General features: G+C 48.3%; 1 pseudogene; it reads left to right on the top strand.

Moving 5' to 3' along the window:
- The first annotated feature begins 13,879 nt into the window (after positions 1-13,879).
- LOC120103250 (U7 small nuclear RNA) lies at positions 13,880-13,947 on the top strand (annotated as a pseudogene).
- The last annotated feature ends 3,715 nt before the right edge of the window (positions 13,948-17,662 follow it).

Below are 17,662 nucleotides of genomic sequence, written 5' to 3'. Positions count from 1 at the left end.
TGAGGCTTTGAGGTCACCTGGAGCTTTTCTGACTTCCCTCCTGGGTGGGATCCTCATTTCCTAGTTCCCATGTGTCTTAGGGTTTCATTGCTGTGAGGAGACACCATGGCCAAGGTAACTCTTCTAAAGGAAACCATTTCATTGAGACTGGCTTAGAGTTTCAGAGGTTCAGTCCATTATCATCATGTCAGGAAGCATGGCAGAGTGCAGACAGACATGGCGCTGGAGGAACCAAGGAGTCTACATCTTGATCCGAGTGGAGCTAGTGACACAGTTCAGAAGAGAACTAGGATGAGGTCCCACATGCTTGAATCCCGGAACCTTTATGAGAAGGAGAAAGACCAGAGGGACACACTTGCCACACGATGCCCTATTTTGCCTGAGGACTTTGCTCGTGGGAAAGCCATCGTCAGAAGCAGCCCTTGACCTTGGATGAGAATCATGAGTCAAAATGAACCTCCCTGCAGTAAAATGTACCCAGTGCTGTGTTGTTAGCAACCGCAAAGAGGCTAGAACTGGGGTCCTTAAGGTGAAATCTTAAGGGCTTCACATTTCTAAAAGTGTTTCATATTTGATTGACAATTTGCCGGGTACAGAATTTTAAACTGGAAATTTCTCTCTGAATTATGAAGACTTGCTCCTTCGTCTTCAATTTTTGTCAGAAAGACCAACAACATTCTGTTTCCCAATCTATCAAAAGAGCCCTGTTCTTTCTCACTCAGTGTGTCTAGGAACATGTTTGTTTCTAGTCATAGTGTTGGGCACATAGTAGGTCCTCTTGTTCTGGAGACATATCAGCTTTGCTTTGAAGGTATTTTTCTAGAACAAATTCTATAGAGACTTTGTTCTTCCTGGGGATAATTACTAAACCTCCTCCTGCCCCCCCACTCCCATCCCTCACTCCACAACCACACCCCACCACTACTCCCTGTCCCCCACCCCCCACCACTCTTCTCCCACCCCCACCCTTGCTCCCCACCCCAAGCCCTGCCTCCCACCCCCTGTCCACCCCTCCTCTACCCCATCCCCCACTCACTCCCACCCCCACCCCAGTGCTGCTAGCTCTTGTTTGTCTACTTTTCATCCCTTTTCGTTTTCCATTCTGGAAAACTTTCAGCCCTCTACAGAATTAATTTTTCACTTATATCAAACTTCCAAGAGCACGTGGCTGTCCAACTGCTCCCTTCTTACACAACCTTCTTCTTCCTTCATGGGTGCAATACTTTCTCCTGTTCCTTTGAAGGAACGCACTGGTGATGCTTCTGCTGAGGTGTTCCTCACCATGCCTAGACTCTGCTTCCTCCAACACAGCCCTCCTCCCCCAGTTACTGACAGTGCTACCCACAGACTGGGAGAGTGTGTCACAGCATAAATAATGAACAAAGCATCGCCACCCAGAACATGTAAGGATGTCTCACAAGTCACCAAGAGAACAACTCGATTTAAAAAGAGCAAAAGACGACGAACAATCGCCACCTCCGATGAAATAGAAACGGAAGGTAAATCTGAGCAAAAGCAGCTTACACGTAATAAAAATCAGGGAAGTGCGAATGAAGAGCCAGAGAGAGCCAGGCACGGGGGCACAATGCCTGTGGTCCCAGACACAGGAGGATCTCCGAGTCCAAGGCCAGCCTGGTCTACAGATCACGGTCCATGGCAGCTAGGGTAAATAGACAGATGCTGTCTTAAAAATGAATTAAAAAAAAAGAGTCAGGGTTTTTCCACAAAAAAAGGAGCCCAATGGTGGGAAGTATAGTCCGTATGTTAAACAGCAGCTGTTTCCTTTTTCTTTTTATTTATTTATTTTTTTTCCGGAGCTGGGGACTGAACCCAGGGCCTTGCGCTTGCTAGGCAAGCGCTCTACCACTGAGCTAAATCCCCAACCCTCCTTTTTCTTTTTAAGGCAGGATCTTACTACCTACTTCATACTTGACTCAAATTTACCATCCTCCTAAGTTAGGTGGGAATCGCAGGCGTACACGTTATATCTAGCCAGCAAGCTTCCTTTTCTTCCTCCTCCTCTTCCTCTTTTAAATGTATCTAAGTGGATGCAGTGTGCGTTCAGGTGCCCGTGCAGACCAGAAGATGTCAGATTCTTTGGAAGCTGGAGTTATAGGTGGTTTTCAGTCACCCAACATGGGTGCTAGGAACTAAACTTGGGTCCTCTCAGAGAGTAGCAAGTGCTGTCGACTGACGAGCCATCTCTCCAGCTCCAAACATTCTCGTTTATCCCTAATTCAGTGCTAGGTGCTGCAACTCCTTTGGAAGACTGTAATTTCATTCCTAACTGCAAGATCTGAGAGAGAGAGAGAGAGAGAGAGAGAGAGAGAGAGAGAGAGAGAGAGAGAGCGCAGTTTATTAGTTGCTTGAAAATTTGCTAAGGTAACAGACTCTGAAATCCCAATGCAGTGGTAATAAAGGTTTATTTCTTGCTTGCACCAATACAGTACAGGTCAATGAATCTCCTGAGCACAGCACTCACATATCCAATCTCCTTCCTTTCCTGAGGTGGGGGGTTGGTGGTGGTGCAGGGGACAGGCTCAGGGTCTTGTGTAGTCTAAGCTGGCATTGAACCAGCGGTATAGCAGAGAATGCTGCTGAACTTCTGATCCTCTTACCTCAGCTTCCCAAGATGCTCAGTGCAAATTCCTTCTGTTTTATGAGACCCTTATCTTCAATTCATGGGCATGGTGGGAGGCAGGGAGAAGAGCAAGAAGTGTCATTCTAGGGGTAGTGGGGGAGGCTGGGCCTAGGAATACCAACCATCACTTCTATATACACATCTTCTGTAAGAACCCAGTTGCATGGTGTGTTAGTCCATTTTATGATTCTATAACCCAGCAGTTCTCAACCTTCCTAATGCTGTGACCCTTTAATACAGTTCCTTATGTCATGGAGACCCCCAACACTACAACTATTTTTGCTACTTCATAACTGCAATTTTGCTACTGTTATAAATCATAATGTAAATATCTCTGCATTTCCTGATGGTCTTAGGTGACCCCCGTGGAGGGGTCAGTTGACCCCCAAATGGTTCATGATCCACAGGTTGATAACTGCTTCTATAGCAGACCAACTCATACAAGGTAAGTTACTAGGAAAGTAGGTTAATTTATCATACAGTCCTGGAAGCTGAGAAGTTCAAGACTCGGTAAAGTTGTCATGGCGTGCTGGATGGCATCACTACGAGCGATGGATGGGCAAGTGAGAGAGGTAGTGGGTGCCTGGGAAAGAAGGGGACAAAAGAGTTGACCCAATTTATAACAGCCAGCTTTTGTGAGAACTAATCCATCTCTGTAGGAACTAATCCAGTCTTACAGGGAAATATTATCCCCCTTAAAGGTTTTGCTTACCAACACAATTACCTCGGCAACCAGACTTCGATGTGAGTTTTGGTGGGAGCCAACCACAGCACTTCAGCTCCTTGGGAGTTTAGGCTGGGAAATGCTGTTTTCCTGATGGCCTGGGAAGACGAAACAAGGCTGGCGAGCCCGTGGTCACACGGGGCAGAGGAACATTTCCTCTGAGTCCAACATCAAGTGACACCAAAGGTGGGACTAGGTCAAGGTACCCAGACCCCAGGGGGAGAGTTTCTTTGGGTCCCAGGGGAAAGCCAGACCAGCTGGGGTCAGGTCAGTTCAGGTCAGCTCCAGTTTGCCTGCTTTAGGTTGTCTTGATGGTTCATAGGCTAATCAACCCTCACATGGAGATTTTCTAGTCTTAAACTTTTCATAATCTCTTAATCCCTTGGTGTCCCCCTCAGGGTCCACGATAGCCTAAGACTTCCATTTTCTCAAGTCAGAGGTCTGGCAGCTTCAGGTCCTGCAAAACCCTTCTGGGGATGAGGCCTTTGTGGGACAACAGCCGCAGCCTGTTAAGGCATGTCGGTGCTGATGAAACAGCCACTGGTTTCCAAGGTGCTTTCAGATCTGGAGCAAGTAGAAGAGGTGGTGTCCCAGTCCCCAAAGGCCATCTGTCCTCAGCAACAGCTCTTCTTCTTCCCCACCACAGAAAGACCCCACCCTCCTGGGTTGGCTTGGTCCTGTCCTTTCACCTGGTAGGGGGAGAAGACAGGGAGGGTTAACCATCGTAGGGGACCCAGGGATCAGAACCACCCTGGGAAGACTGAGTTACTAGGCAATTTCCTTCATTTCTCTGAACCTCTATTTCCTCATCCATTAAATGGGTGCAATTATCCCCATTTGTCAGAATGACCCCAAGAAGATACCTTAAGACAATGGCTGTAAAGAGGGATGGCTGTGAGCCCAGGATCTGTGCTGTGAGCCCCAGGTCCACGCTGTCAGGAACAGTGTATGGGAAGCCTATGGGCTCCTGTTAATAAGAGAAGGGCTTCTTATCTAAGGCAAAGATGATGGGGGCACAGCCAGGACCAGGGACTTGCTAACTGAGGGGGCCTTAAGCACAAGGGAGAAGAAGAAATCACCACAATGTGGTTATGACTCCTGCAAGGCTCCAGGAATTAAGAAGGAAGCTTTGTCAGGGATGGAGACCAGGAGGTAGACAGGACTCCCAGCATGCCCTGGGCCAGCTCGGCTTCCTGTTTCTAGGGAGGCAGATGGCTCAACTCCTGTGACATTTCCATGCTGCTGGCTCTTTCCAGAGGTCAGAGGTCACAGCCTGAGCACCCAGGTAGACCCAAGCAGACATTGGGTTAAAGCTGGGAGGATTTTGTGGGGAGCCACTTGGGAGAGGAATTCCTATGCTCAGTATCTTCATGGCTCATCTACTCTCAGACTAATACTCCTGAGGCACTGAGGAGAGCTGTAGGGCTTAGGGTCCAGCATGTCTGTTCTGTGCCCCAGTGGCCATAGGTTAGGCAAGGACTTGAGATCTAGAAAGTTTGGATTAAGCTCTGACTTTATCACACACACACACACACACACACACACACACACACACACACACACACACTTGTTGAGACTTCAGGTAAGACCCCTTACTTCTCTGTACCTCGTTTCCCCAGTTCATAGCAGGGTTCAAAAACAGTAACACCGGTGCCCGCTGATAGTGTTGATTTAGTGAGCTAATATGTTCAAAATGCTTAGACCAGCACTTGGTAGAGTAACCGTGAAAGCATCTGCCGCTGTTTTGTTATTTATTACCTAATTATATTCCTACAACCACCCTGTGAGGCTCACTTAATGCTTTCATGTCAAGAGCTGGCATTTGGATCCATGGGCTGAGTGTGAACCGGTCCCCAGCTGTGTGGTCTGGGGAGAGTTGCTGTCCCTTGCTGAGCCTGGTCTCCAGGTCTGCAGAATGAGTTCATGCTGTTGTCATGAACTGGTACAATGGTGTAGGGAAGGCTCTCACCCAGTCCAGTGGACGCTACTGGTGAGTCACGACAGTGAAGGTTTGGCCAGGATCTCAGAGCCAACTAGCGGGTCTGACTTGAAACTCAGGAGTACTGCTAGGCTGCCTCTCCAGACCCTGGCTTCCTCATCTGTTAAGCACAGAACTGAGAAGGTTGCTGGGTGGGCCCTCAGGGCAGAGTACACAGCGTGCAGCCTGAAGAGTGACAGGTGTACTATAGGGAGCAGGATTAGAAACACACACACACACACACACACACACACACACACACACACACACAAGGCTGGGCAGTAGTGGTGTATACCTTTAATCCCAGCACTAGGGAGGCAGAGTTCAAGGCCAGCCTGGTCTACAACGTGAGTTCCAGGACAGCCAGGGATACACAGAGAAAACCCTGACTCAAGGGGAAAAAAAAATCAGGCAACATTCCCTTGTTCCCGTGACCAGGACCTCTTCCTGGAGTCCAGTCCCTTATTGAAGCTTCCCCAGGGTGACACATGTTTGATCTCTGCACATTAATTGTGACCCTACACCAATCTCTCAATCTCTCCCAGCTTTGCTGGTGTCATCTGGTTACCTCATGACCTGGAGAAAGTACCTACCGTGTATGTGAATGGCTAGCACTTACTGAGCTGTGTCAGACTCTTTGGAACTTGAATTAGCTGCTTCCTTGGCCAGGTAAGGATGGAAAACATTTTTAGAGTCATAGTATGGGACAAAAGAGGCAACAGGAAGACCAGAGCCAGACGCCTGTTAAATACTCTCTAAACCTTTGTGGTACCTCAAAGTTTACAAGGCACCAAGACCCCTTCATGATCATTGGGAAAAGGGGGACAGTGAGTGGGCAATACTATGATTGTTTTGTTACCATAACCATCCATCCACCTGTCGGCCCAGCCCCTTTCAATGACCAAAGCCCCTGGAATAGGAGGCCGGGGCTCTTAGCATGACTGCAGTAGAGAGCCCATTATATGCCAGGGGCTGCCCAGTCCTCAGGGTGAGTTGCCTGACTGGAATGGGAAACAGTGAGATTAGATCTTCTAGTTTTTGAAGAAAAGTTGACAATCTGGACCTTCATATGAAATCTGACCTCATTTCTCTTGAATGTCTGCAGCCAACAGACTCCTGGAGCTGGAGAGATGGCTCAGCGGTTAAAATGCTCTTCCAGAGGTCCTGAGTTCAATTCCCAGCAACCACATGGTGGCTCACAACCATCTATAATGGGATCTCATGCCCTCTTCTGGTGTGTCTGAAGACGGCTAGAGTGTACTTATATATAATAAATAAATAAGTCTTTTAAAAAAACAAAAACAAAAAACCAGCGGACTCCTGTGCTGGCCGCATCCTGCGGAGGAACGGAACGTTTGAGGCCTCTGGGAACCGGAGCTCAGACCCACAAAGCTGTGGAGCGGCTGAGCCTGGATTCAGAGCTACAGTTCCTGAGAGCCGCGGGAGCCAGGAAGAGCAGAGCTGGCACCTTAACACCTGCGGACTGGGAATGTCTCCTTAGACACACAGGCTCAAAGGGACAGAGCTTTACAGATGGAAGCTCAGGCAGTGAGGCTGGGAATCAGGAAGCTCCAGCAGCGGCACAAACGAGATGCCCCGCCCACACTTCCTGCCTGAACACCTGTGCTGATGCTTGCTTGCAGAGTCCTCAAGGGCAGGCTGAGGACAGCCTTGGGGAACTGCAGGAATTCTTGCTTCTGTGAATAGTTCTGATCCAGATATCTGCCCAGCAGTCTGCTGATCTCAACCACAAGGGTACGGCTGGATCTCAGTGACAAAAGCCCAAGGACGTCACCGCATAAGAGATTTGACCCCATCCTTCAATTGCACAGAGAACCAAAGCTAGTTGGCTTTTCCATCTGTGTTTCAGGGCTGATGGTCACCCCACTGCTACCTAACCTTCAGGAGTAAAGTGGCAGCCCATGGTTCTGTCCAAGAGGAGGTTCAGCTTCTGAAGGTGATTAAGGGCCTGGGCCAAGTTGGCCCCTCAGTTAGGACCTTACTACAAAATGACATAGGAATTGTCAGGTCTCTGAAGGACAGCAGGACAACCTGCTTCTTCCTTTGTGTTGACCCTGGGTTCCCATGGCTCTGCTGCCTGGTTCCTTGTGCTTGGCCTGTAAATTGGGGATAAAAATATCACCTTGTTACTTGCCTATAAAACATAACTATTTCTGAGGCTGAGAAAATGGCTTGGTTAGTAAAGTCCTTATCATGAAAGCCTTAGTTCAATTCCCAATGTGCACCTGAAAGACAGACGTGACCAGCCATGCTGTAATCTTAGAACCAGGGAAGTGGAGTCAGAAGGATCCCTGAAACCTGCTGGGTAGTAATTCTGGTCAAACTGGTGAGCTCCAGGTTTAGTGAGAGATATTGTTTCAAATCAAGATAGAGAGTTACCAAAATGACACTGGACATTGACCTCTTGCCTACACACACACACACACACACACACACACACACACACACACACAGAGAGAGAGAGAGAGAGAGAGAGAGAGAGAGAGAGAGAGAGTAGAGAGAGAGATGTTCATTGTCTATGTAGTGCCAGCTGCCTCTTCCATGGGACTGAACCTCCCAGGCCCAGCTTTTGTGTTGGGAACTTCTCCATAAGATTAATGCATTTTGGGGTTGGAGATTTAGCTCAGTGGTAGAGCGCTTGCCTAGGAAGCGCAAGGCCCTGGGTTCGGTCCCCAGCTCCGAAAAAAAGAACCAAAAAAAAAAAAAAAGATTAATGCATTTTGACACTTGTGTGGCTAACAGTGACAAGCACACACTGGTTCCAATTGCCTGCTATAAACTAGAAAGTCCCTGTCCCCCAGGGTCTTGGTAAGACAGGGCCAGGCTTAGATGTCCAGTCTCAATGTGCCCAGAGCAATCCTTTCAGGTGAAGCTTTGCCAGCAGTCTGGGGTCTCTCAGGAAGAAGCTGAGTCGACCTTGATGCTGCCCCAGGGTCATGCCTACAGCAGCTGAATGCCTGCATCCCTGCCTCCCTGACTCCTGGCTTGCCCATATACTCTGGTTATACTCTGGCCCCTGAAATCGTTCTTCCCACTCAGGAGAGTCTCCTAAGCCCAGAAAGCACTTCCTGCTCCTTTTTAAAGCATGCCATGGCTCCATTGTCCTCCAAACCTTGGTCTGGCATTCTAGACATTTCTCAGCCTGGACCTTGCTCTGTTCCGCCCCCCACCCCTCATCTCCTGAGAACCACACTGGGCCCCCAGCCTCCAGCTGATCTTTGCATGATCTTTCCCTCCCCAGGCCTTTGCAGCTGCTGTGGGGTCTTCCTTGTATTCTTTCTGTGTTTAATGCTTGAGGCCACTTGCACATGGCAGAGCGCCACCGGCAAAGATAAGAAAGGAGCCATAACACACACATTCCCCTCATGGGGCAATGCTTCCAGAGGGGAAACCAGATAACAAACAAGTGAGTAAGTTAAAAGTGGGTCAGATGGCATGGAGGACATCACACACAGCAGGGATCGGAGACAAGAAGCTTTGTAAGTCTGAGGATCTAGGTCAGTGTAGAATGTCTGTTTTGAATGTACTAGTCCCTAGGTTCAGGACCCTGTAAGGGGATTTTTTCCCTCTGATTATATAGTTTCTACTACCTAGTTCAAGGTTGTAGTTCATGATTAGCTTTGAACTTAAAGGGATTCTCCTGCCTCTGTATTTCAAGTTCTGAATGTCAGACACCTTGCCTAGCTCTGGGATTTTGGAAAACTGGGAAACTTGTGTGCCTGGGAGTCAGGGGGCTGAATCCAGTGCTGAGTTTGATGGATGGTTACTGTTTAAAGTGTGAGATCATTAATAGGGTCCCCAAGGAAAGTCATCCATTTCTGACCTATTAGATACCAGAGAGTGGCAGTGGGTAGGAGGCAGCCTACCCAGGCTGAGCCTTGAACCCAGACTCCTGGCCTACATACCTCACTGCCAAGAACTCTTGATGGGGGAGAGGTGAACTGCTGATAGCCTAGGCTCGCCTCAAATTTGCTATGTAGCCGAGGATAACCTTAAACTCCTGATTTTTCTGCTTCAGTCTCCCAAGTGCTAAGATCACTCCTAGCACCAGCAGGAACTATTGTCTCTCTGAGGCAACAGGCTACAGGCTGCTGAGTCTAGAGCCAGTTTGAGAGATCATTTCAGGTGACCAAGCAAAGACTGATGGGTAGAACTTAGGGGGCAGAAGGAAAATGTGAGGATCCTGGCCTGGGCTTCCAAGAGCCATGAGAGCTATTGCTCATTCCTGTGGTCCCTACAGTAGCCAAGGACTGTGGTCTGGAACCCGGTTCCCCAGGTGACTTCATTTCTGTATTTAATTTGTCCCATCTGTCACACTGACAGCTTGTAGTCAGACCACCGGGGGCCCCTGACCTGGCCCACCATGTTTCTACCCATGCTAGGTAAATGAGGTGGCTTCTCTGCTGCTGGTCTGCCAGAGGGGCCTGAGAACAGGACAGTTCAGCTGGTTCTCAGGCGATCACCAGGATGGGAATCTGATCCAGAGAGCTCCCTGGCTTTGGGAGTCCATGAAAACCCATTGTCCCTCTTTTGCAGGTATTAAAGGTGAGGCTCACAGTCACACAGCTGCTAGGGGCTTTTCTGCAGCCCTCTGCATCACCCCTCCAAGGACCACCAGCAGACCTCATATTCCCTGGCTCCTACATGGGGACACCGCACCCCAGAATATGATGTCAAAGCAACCCACTGCTAAGGAATGTGTGTACTGGAAGAGAGGGTCTTTGTCAGCTTCGGGTCTCTGGTGGGACACAAACCTCTCAGTTTCTGTGAAATAAATGCTCATCTAGTTTTGGACAGAGACTTCTTTTTAAAAAATCATGTATGTGCATTAAAAGAAAAAAATCCTACATGGTCACCTCTCAGGAGATGGAGTTCCCTATGGCAGGGGCCTCTAAGCAAAGGCTAGAAGAACTCCTGTGGTAGTGCCAGGCCCTCGGCCTGGATGCAGAGCCAGCTGCCTGCTTGTTTCACGACCATTTACGTAGTTCACCCTGGTTTCAGGTTCTGGGCCCTCTATGGATGACGTCAAGAGACACTGACTGATGTAGACTGTAGAACTTCGGATAAAGATGAAGCAGCATCTGATCCTCTGGGGACGCTAATGATCCTCTGAGAGGGGACATCAACAGAGGCCAGAGGGGTGAGAAGGAAAAGTGGGGTGAGGTAGGGCTTCGAACTCCTAGGAAAGATGCCCAGGCTCAGGGACTGTCCGATGCAAGGGCTTGTATCTGCAGCAGCCCCCACAGTTTCCGGCCCCACCCAGGAGGCCCCAGCCCTGTCAGTGAGGTAGGTTTGGGTGGCTCGAAGCCTTGTTGAAAGCAGCTGCAACCCTACACTGACTTCAACGCGGCATTCTCAACCTGTGGGTCAGGACCCCTCAGATGTTCTGCATATCAAATACTTAGATTACATTCGGAGAAGTAGCAAAATTACAGTTATGAAGTAGCAACGACACAGTTTTATGGCTGGGGGTCACAACAACATGAGGAACTGTATGAAGGGGTCGCAGCATTAGGAAGGTCAGGAACCACTTACAGCCTGACTTTCACACTGGGTGGTGCCGGTAACTACCAGGGGCGTCCGGAGATTGGGGAAGTTTGCAGATGAGCCTCTTACCCTCATGGTGATATATTCATTTTAAAATGAATTTATTAGCACACCAACCCATGTATTACTGCCAAGGACTCTTGGGGGAAAGGCTTTGTTTACCTCAATTCGAAATTGAATGTGCTCGCACCCAGGCGATGTCAGTAATTGGAGGAGGCTGTCCATAAGGGGTTCGTCTTTCTTGTTTTTAGCGTCTCCATATAATCCAAATACTTAGAGCATAGCATGGTTGGGGGAGATAAAATTGTCTGGTGTGGGGGAAGGGAGCCAGGGCCAGCCTCTTGCATGTTGGGCAAGCACCCTGTGCTAAGCCACACCACAGTCCTAACTCTCTTTAAAAACAGTCCGTCCTTTGTTCTCTTCTCGGTGGCAGGACATAGCAGTTAGAATCGTAGACTTTGGGGCCCTCTGCTTTGGTAAGGCTTCTGCCTGTGGCCTTGAACCACTTCTTCAACCGGCCTTAAATTCTGCCTCTGACCAGAAGACAAGGACAGTACTCAGTATCTTACCTCCCAGAGGCTGTGATGGGCTAATCACAGGGAGTCCTCAGATACTGAGTAAACTACAGCTGTGCCAGGGTTGACACGTTCTTAGAGAGCTCACAGGGCAGTGCATGAAACCCTGAATTGTGAAGGGGTCCATGTACTGCCTTCTCTTTTACATATGTAGCTGTGTTTATTACTGTCGTGTATAGTGTATGTGTACCTGTATCAGTGTATGTTCATGTGTGTTCGTGTGTTCACATGTATGTACCTATGTGCACATAGAGGCCAGATGTGCAAACAGGATGCCTTCCTCTATCAACCTCCACCTTATCTTCTGAGACAGGGTCTTGCTGAATCAGGTGTTCACTCACTGCAGATTCGTGTAGCTTGTTATTGTTTGAGACAGGGTTTCACTGAGTACCTTGACTGGCCTGTGACTCACTCTACAGACTAGGCTGGCTTCAAACTCATAGAGATCTGCCTGCCTGTGCCTCCCAGGGCTGGGCTTAAAGGTGTGAGCCACCAATCCTAGCTCTGTGCCCAGCTTTGTTCATTTGTTCATTCATTTGTTTGTTTGTTTGTTTGTTTGTTTAGAAACAGGGTTTCTTTGTGTAACCCTGGGTGTTTTAGAACTAGTTCTGTAGACCAGGCCGGCCTTGAACTCACAGAGATCCAGTTGCTTCTGCTTCCTAAGTGCTGAGATTCAAGGAATGCACCCCCACTGCACGGCTGTGCCCAGCTTTTTAACATAGGTGCTGAAGATCTGAAACAAGGTCTTCATGCTTGCATGGAAAGCATTTTACCTACCGAGCTTTCTCCTCAGCCCCTTCCACTCCCCTTTGCCTATACATATATACTTATGTGAGCGCACACACACACACACACACACACACACACACACACACACACATATATGCACATGCTCCCCTCCCCACATTCTGGCCTACTCTACGTGGTGCTGAATACATTTTGGTGGATCAGGTTTATCACTGTGGGCTTTGAGCTGTTAATTTTTTATTTCAACGTAAAAAATGTAATAGCATCACTTTGTTTTGTGCTCATTTTTAAGATTAAAGTCTACTCGAGGCGACTCACGCTGGGTTCTCCTGTGCAAAAATAATGAAGCATCCTTTTAGAATAAAATTCAAGAAGCAAGTCCAAATGAGAAGCTGTTGGGCAGATAAATATGATCGGAATACATTCTATAAAATCCTCAAAGACTTAATAAAAATAGTATATTAAAAAGAATTGTCATATCTCTTTAAACTTCAAACTATTTAAAAGAAGAAAGTTTATTTTTAAAATGCAGTCTTGGGGTTTTTTTGTTTATTTGCTTGTTTTTTTTTAAAAGATTTATTTATTTTATTTATATGAGTACATTGTAGCTGTCTTCAGACACACCAGAAGAGGGCATCAGACCCAATTACAGATGGTTGTGAGCCACCATGTGGTTGCTGGGATTTGAACTCAGGACGTCTGGAAGAGCAATCAGTGCTCTTAACCACTGAGCCATCTCACCAGTCCTGTTTGCTTGTTTTTTAAGGAGCTTTTACAAAATAGCAAGTTGATTAAGGGACAGTATTCGCCTCATGTCAGGGCTGGAGATTAGCAGGCAATGCAGAGTCTGACATGGCCTTGGTAGGGTGGAATGACATGGTTCCTGCCCCTGGAATGGGGCCAGCAGGCGTGGGCCTCCACAAGTGGCAATTGCTGCTGTGGGCATAAGGTTTGTTTGCATAATAATGCCCATTATTTTCACATTCCTTCAAGGAATGTCCCCCTGTTAACATTAAAGACTAGATGAGTCCAGGAAGTGAAGGTGTGACTGTGTCAAAATGGTAAATGCTGGGACCTTCAGGATAGCCCTTCAGGCTGTGGGAAAGAATTCTAAAAGCATGAATTTGAAAATAAATAATTTCTCAGAGAGATGGCTTAGCAGTTAAGAGCACTGGCTGCTCTTCCAGAGGTCCTGAGTTCAATTCCCAGCAACCACATGGTGGCTCACAACCATCTGTAATGGGATCCGATGCCCTCTTCTGGTGTGTCTGGAGACAGTGACAGTGTACTCACATACATTAAATAAATAAATAAATAAATAAATAAATAAATAAATAAATAAATCTTTTTTTAAAAAAGAAAATAAACTTCTCATCCTTGCAAAAATATGATCTAAAGGAACAGAGGCAGCCGCACTGAGCCAGCTTGTCAGAAAGATACAAAGACAGACAGATTCCTGAGTTCAAGATCAGCCTGGTGCAGAGGAGTTTAGGTCCAGTCATGGTCAAATGCTAATTCTAAGGGCAGGGTCCCACCCAGCTATCTTATTGTCTGTGCAATAAGTCAAGAGGGAACCTGGAGTAAATAAAGAACTGCTATATATGTAACGAGCTGTGTGTTCCGGCTGCATGAGAAGAGCTCGCAGAAAGTGATAGCAGTTCTTTTTTTAGAATTTTTTTCTAATAGGATTTCTGACCTTGGTCGGAAATCCCAAGAATACCTTTGAGGACCAACACAGCTCTTTTAGAACTTTTTCCGGTTTTCTGATTTTGATCGAGAAACCCAAGAATTACTTTTAGAATTTTTTTTTTTTTTTAAAAGCAGGATTTCTGACTTGGTTGGAAAGTTCAATAATTTTTTTTCATAGCAGCTTTTCTGACTCTGGTCAGAAAACCCATGAGCTATCCAGAGAACCTTTAGAATTTTTTTTTACTAACTGAGAGAGCTATCTCGAGCAGAAAGCTTTATAGAATAGCAAGAAAAGCTCTCTAGAGCAGAGCAGAACGCAGAGAGAAATCAGCCTGGAAAGCTGTCTCCAGCGGATTACAGAGCCAAGTGCTGTCTACAGAGAGCTGTCTAGAGCGTCATCTTGAGCAGAACATAGGCTGCCACCTTGTAACCCATGTGTGAAGCTCCCAAATCCCTGACCTAGCCGAGGCTGGGCCTTGATACAGATAAGCAGGAACTCTGCTTTGCTGGGTTTGTTTCCTCCCAACCCTGACCAGGGGGTTCACAGATAACTCAGTAGGCAGGAGGGAAGGAGGAATTACAGGTGACAGGCACAGAGTGTTCTTTGCAGCCTGTTCCAACCTCTGAAGCCTCTTCCAGCCTCCCCCGCAGCCTCCGCAGCCTCCACAGCCTCCCCCACAGCCTCCCCTAGACTAGCACTAGCCTTCTACAACCTTCACCTAACAACCCACACACACACCAGCCGCACACCCACCCTCAGCTTTTCCAGCCTCCTCCAGCCTCTGAGCTTCCCACTGGCTGCATCCCTCCTGAGGATGCAGAAAGTGAAAGGATGTCTGGTCCCGCAGTGATAGCCATCGAACAGCGGTCCTCAACCTCCCTGATGCTGCAACCCTTTGACGTGCGTGGTGGCCCCAATTGTAAAACTATTTTTGTTGCTACTTTATAATTATAATCTTGCTACTGTTACAAAGCATACCGTAAATATTTTTGGAAATGGAGGTTTGCCAGAGGAGTCTGACCCACAGGTTGAGAACTGATGCAGTAGATTCTAAGCAGATAGGTGGGAAGAACCTGGCTCCTGCACACATATACACAACCACATGCCTTCCTGACCCCATCCCCCCACAGTGTCTACTTCTCCTTCCCCTCAGTTTCCTCATCCGTTCTCTGCCACCATTCAAGAGAAGGGGAAGAGAGCAAGCAGTGTTAACCAGCACCTTGGCTTTCTGGGCAAACTGTAACTTCTGCCCTTTCTAAGAGAAGGCAAAGCCACTCCCAAGGGTGGGTGCCTCACTCCACTGTTCCCAGATCAGCCACCATGAGGGCAGTGATGTCCCCAGCACAGGTCACTTTTGGTCCTGCCACAAGTTGTTTACTAAAAGCAGGTGTCCTGTCTGGTATGCTGGGTCATTCAAATATGCCATTCTATCCCACCTCTGCTAGAAGGCATAGACAGGAGACTGAGGTCTGGGGAGGGAGCAACTAGTCTAAGGCCACACTAGTTAGTGGCAGGTATGACAGGGCCTAATTGGCCAGGATGTGGAGCAGGAGGCCTTTTCTCTGGAACCAGCCTGTTTTCCAGGTCTGAGGAGCCTCCTGGGAAGCAGGAGGATCCTGGTCAAGGCCTCTGTTTGTCTAATTTTCTAGCCTAATTAAACACCTGCAAAACTATTTGCTACCTCAGATACAGGAGGAGTCCTCAGGGAGCATTGGATGGGGAAAAAACAACCATTCAAATCCAAGAAATAAACAGCCCTGAAGGAGTGCAGGTCAATAATTTCAATGTCCTATAATTTCAGCTCCCATTTGCCTCTTCCCAACCAGATAGTTGATACTACTTGCTCTTAAATAAAGAGACTTCAAAAGCACCTCCGTACCTCCTTCCCCCTAAGGCTTCCTCAGCCCAAGAGGGAATGCCTGGCACCAGCCGTAGTTTATGTGGGCCAGCTGTATGGCCGTGAGTGCCTGCCTAAAGAGAGAGAGAGAGAGAGACAGAGAGAGACAGAGAGAGACAGAGAGAGACAGAGAGAGAGAGAGAGAGAGAGAGAGAGAGACAGACAGAGAGAGAGAGAGAGAGAGAGAGAGAGAGAGAGAGAGAGAGAGAGGATCTTCCCCAGCAGGCTCCAGCTACATGAAACCTCCTGTCACTCCCAGAATGTACTATAACAGGATGGGGGCACTGTCGCCATTAGCTTTTGCTGTGTGGTAAAGGCAGTCGGTTTAAGACAGTAAACATTTACAAGCCAGCGTTCATTCTGATCTCACTGGGCCTGTTGCAGCCGTCAAGACTTCCCTTCTGTGACAGATGACTTATGAAACTGACTTCAGCCCCAACCCCAGCCTGTCCCTCACAGTGTAGCTTCCCTCAGGAGGGGGCAGTTTCTACCGTTCATCTGGGCTGGCCATGCAGAATAAGGCCCCGCTCCAGAGACCTTGCTTGCAGCTGCTTGCAGTCTGGGGCACTGTGTAGCTGCTGGAAATGACCTGGGCCAGGCTGCTGGAGGCTGAAAGCCCTGTAGAGCGGGGCCCAGCTGTCCCTGACAGCCAAGGCAGTCAGCTCTGCACCTGCCGAAGATGGAAGGCTTTTCTGGGACGCTGGCCTTTCAACAATAACTGATGCGGTCCCAGGTAAGCTAAGATGGCTGCTCTCTCTACAGCTGACTCCAGCGCAGGAGGAAACCCCACTGGGATCAGAACTGCCTTGCTGGCCCGTAAGTGCCATGTTAAACCAACTTCAGTGTTTTAGAATGGTGTTACATATCAAGACTTTCACCCACACATCTTCCCATCTCTCTGTGAGTGCTGTTAGTGGCTGTCCTCTGAGCCAAGAAACTGCCATCTTGGTGCATTCAGCTGTGCCCCCCACTTTACGAAAGACTATCCCAACTGTACTGGCTGATGGTCTAACCCCTTCCCCCACCTCTTCTTGCAAAGAGGCAATTCTGGAGGGGCTAGAATATATGTAAGACAGAGAAGAATAAAGAGGGGATTTGTCTATGTGGCCACAGGGGAGCCCTCACTCCTTCTGGGTATGGCTTTCCAGGTGTAGCTGGTTGGGGAGCAGTAACCCCTCACCTGCGTTCTGTGAGGAACTCTACTAAACTCATTGGTTCCCAGAGTGACCTTTGGTGGAATTGTGCCATGGTTTGTCATCAGGACCTTATCTCCCCTGGGAAAGGATTCTATCAACAGCAAAGAAGTCAGAATTGCTATCTGTGTCTGTGCAGACTGTGCCCTGAGTGACTGCAGGAGCAGCAGACACAGGCCCCATGTTATAAACGACACTGCTCGGAGCTGTGTGGGACAGAAGCCCATTCAAACTGTCCAAGGCACTTGGCCAAGTGTCACCCTCTCTCTGTAGCCCTTCTTGACTCCCCTGGACCTAATTTATTAGTGGAAAGGAGTCTTCTGTGCTGAGAAGGACACAAGCTCTAGTCTGGCATAGTTCAAAGACCCTGCCAAGTGCAACCTGGGCAAGTCATTTTAACTTCTCTTGGAAATTTACAGTGATGCTATCTGCCTCAGTGGCTGTGAGGAGAGTGGCTGGACAGGGCCAGGCAACAGTGTACACTGTCACCACATGCCTTGACAAAGAAATCAGTGCATCCATCCTCCATTCCTTGCTGTCCTCCTTCCTGTATTCCTACCCATGCCAGGTCCTCCCTCACACACCCCACGCTGTTCTAGGTCACCACTCCTGCTGTGTTTAGTCCTCCCTCCCACACCCCCATGCCTCA

This window comes from Rattus norvegicus, chromosome 5 (genome assembly GCF_021556685.1).
Source record: "Rattus norvegicus strain SHRSP/BbbUtx chromosome 5, alternate assembly SHRSP_T2T, whole genome shotgun sequence".
Lineage (NCBI taxonomy): Eukaryota > Metazoa > Chordata > Mammalia > Rodentia > Muridae > Rattus > Rattus norvegicus.
The sequence above is the reverse complement of the archived record's forward strand: the minus strand, read 5'-3'. Positions and strand labels throughout refer to the sequence as shown.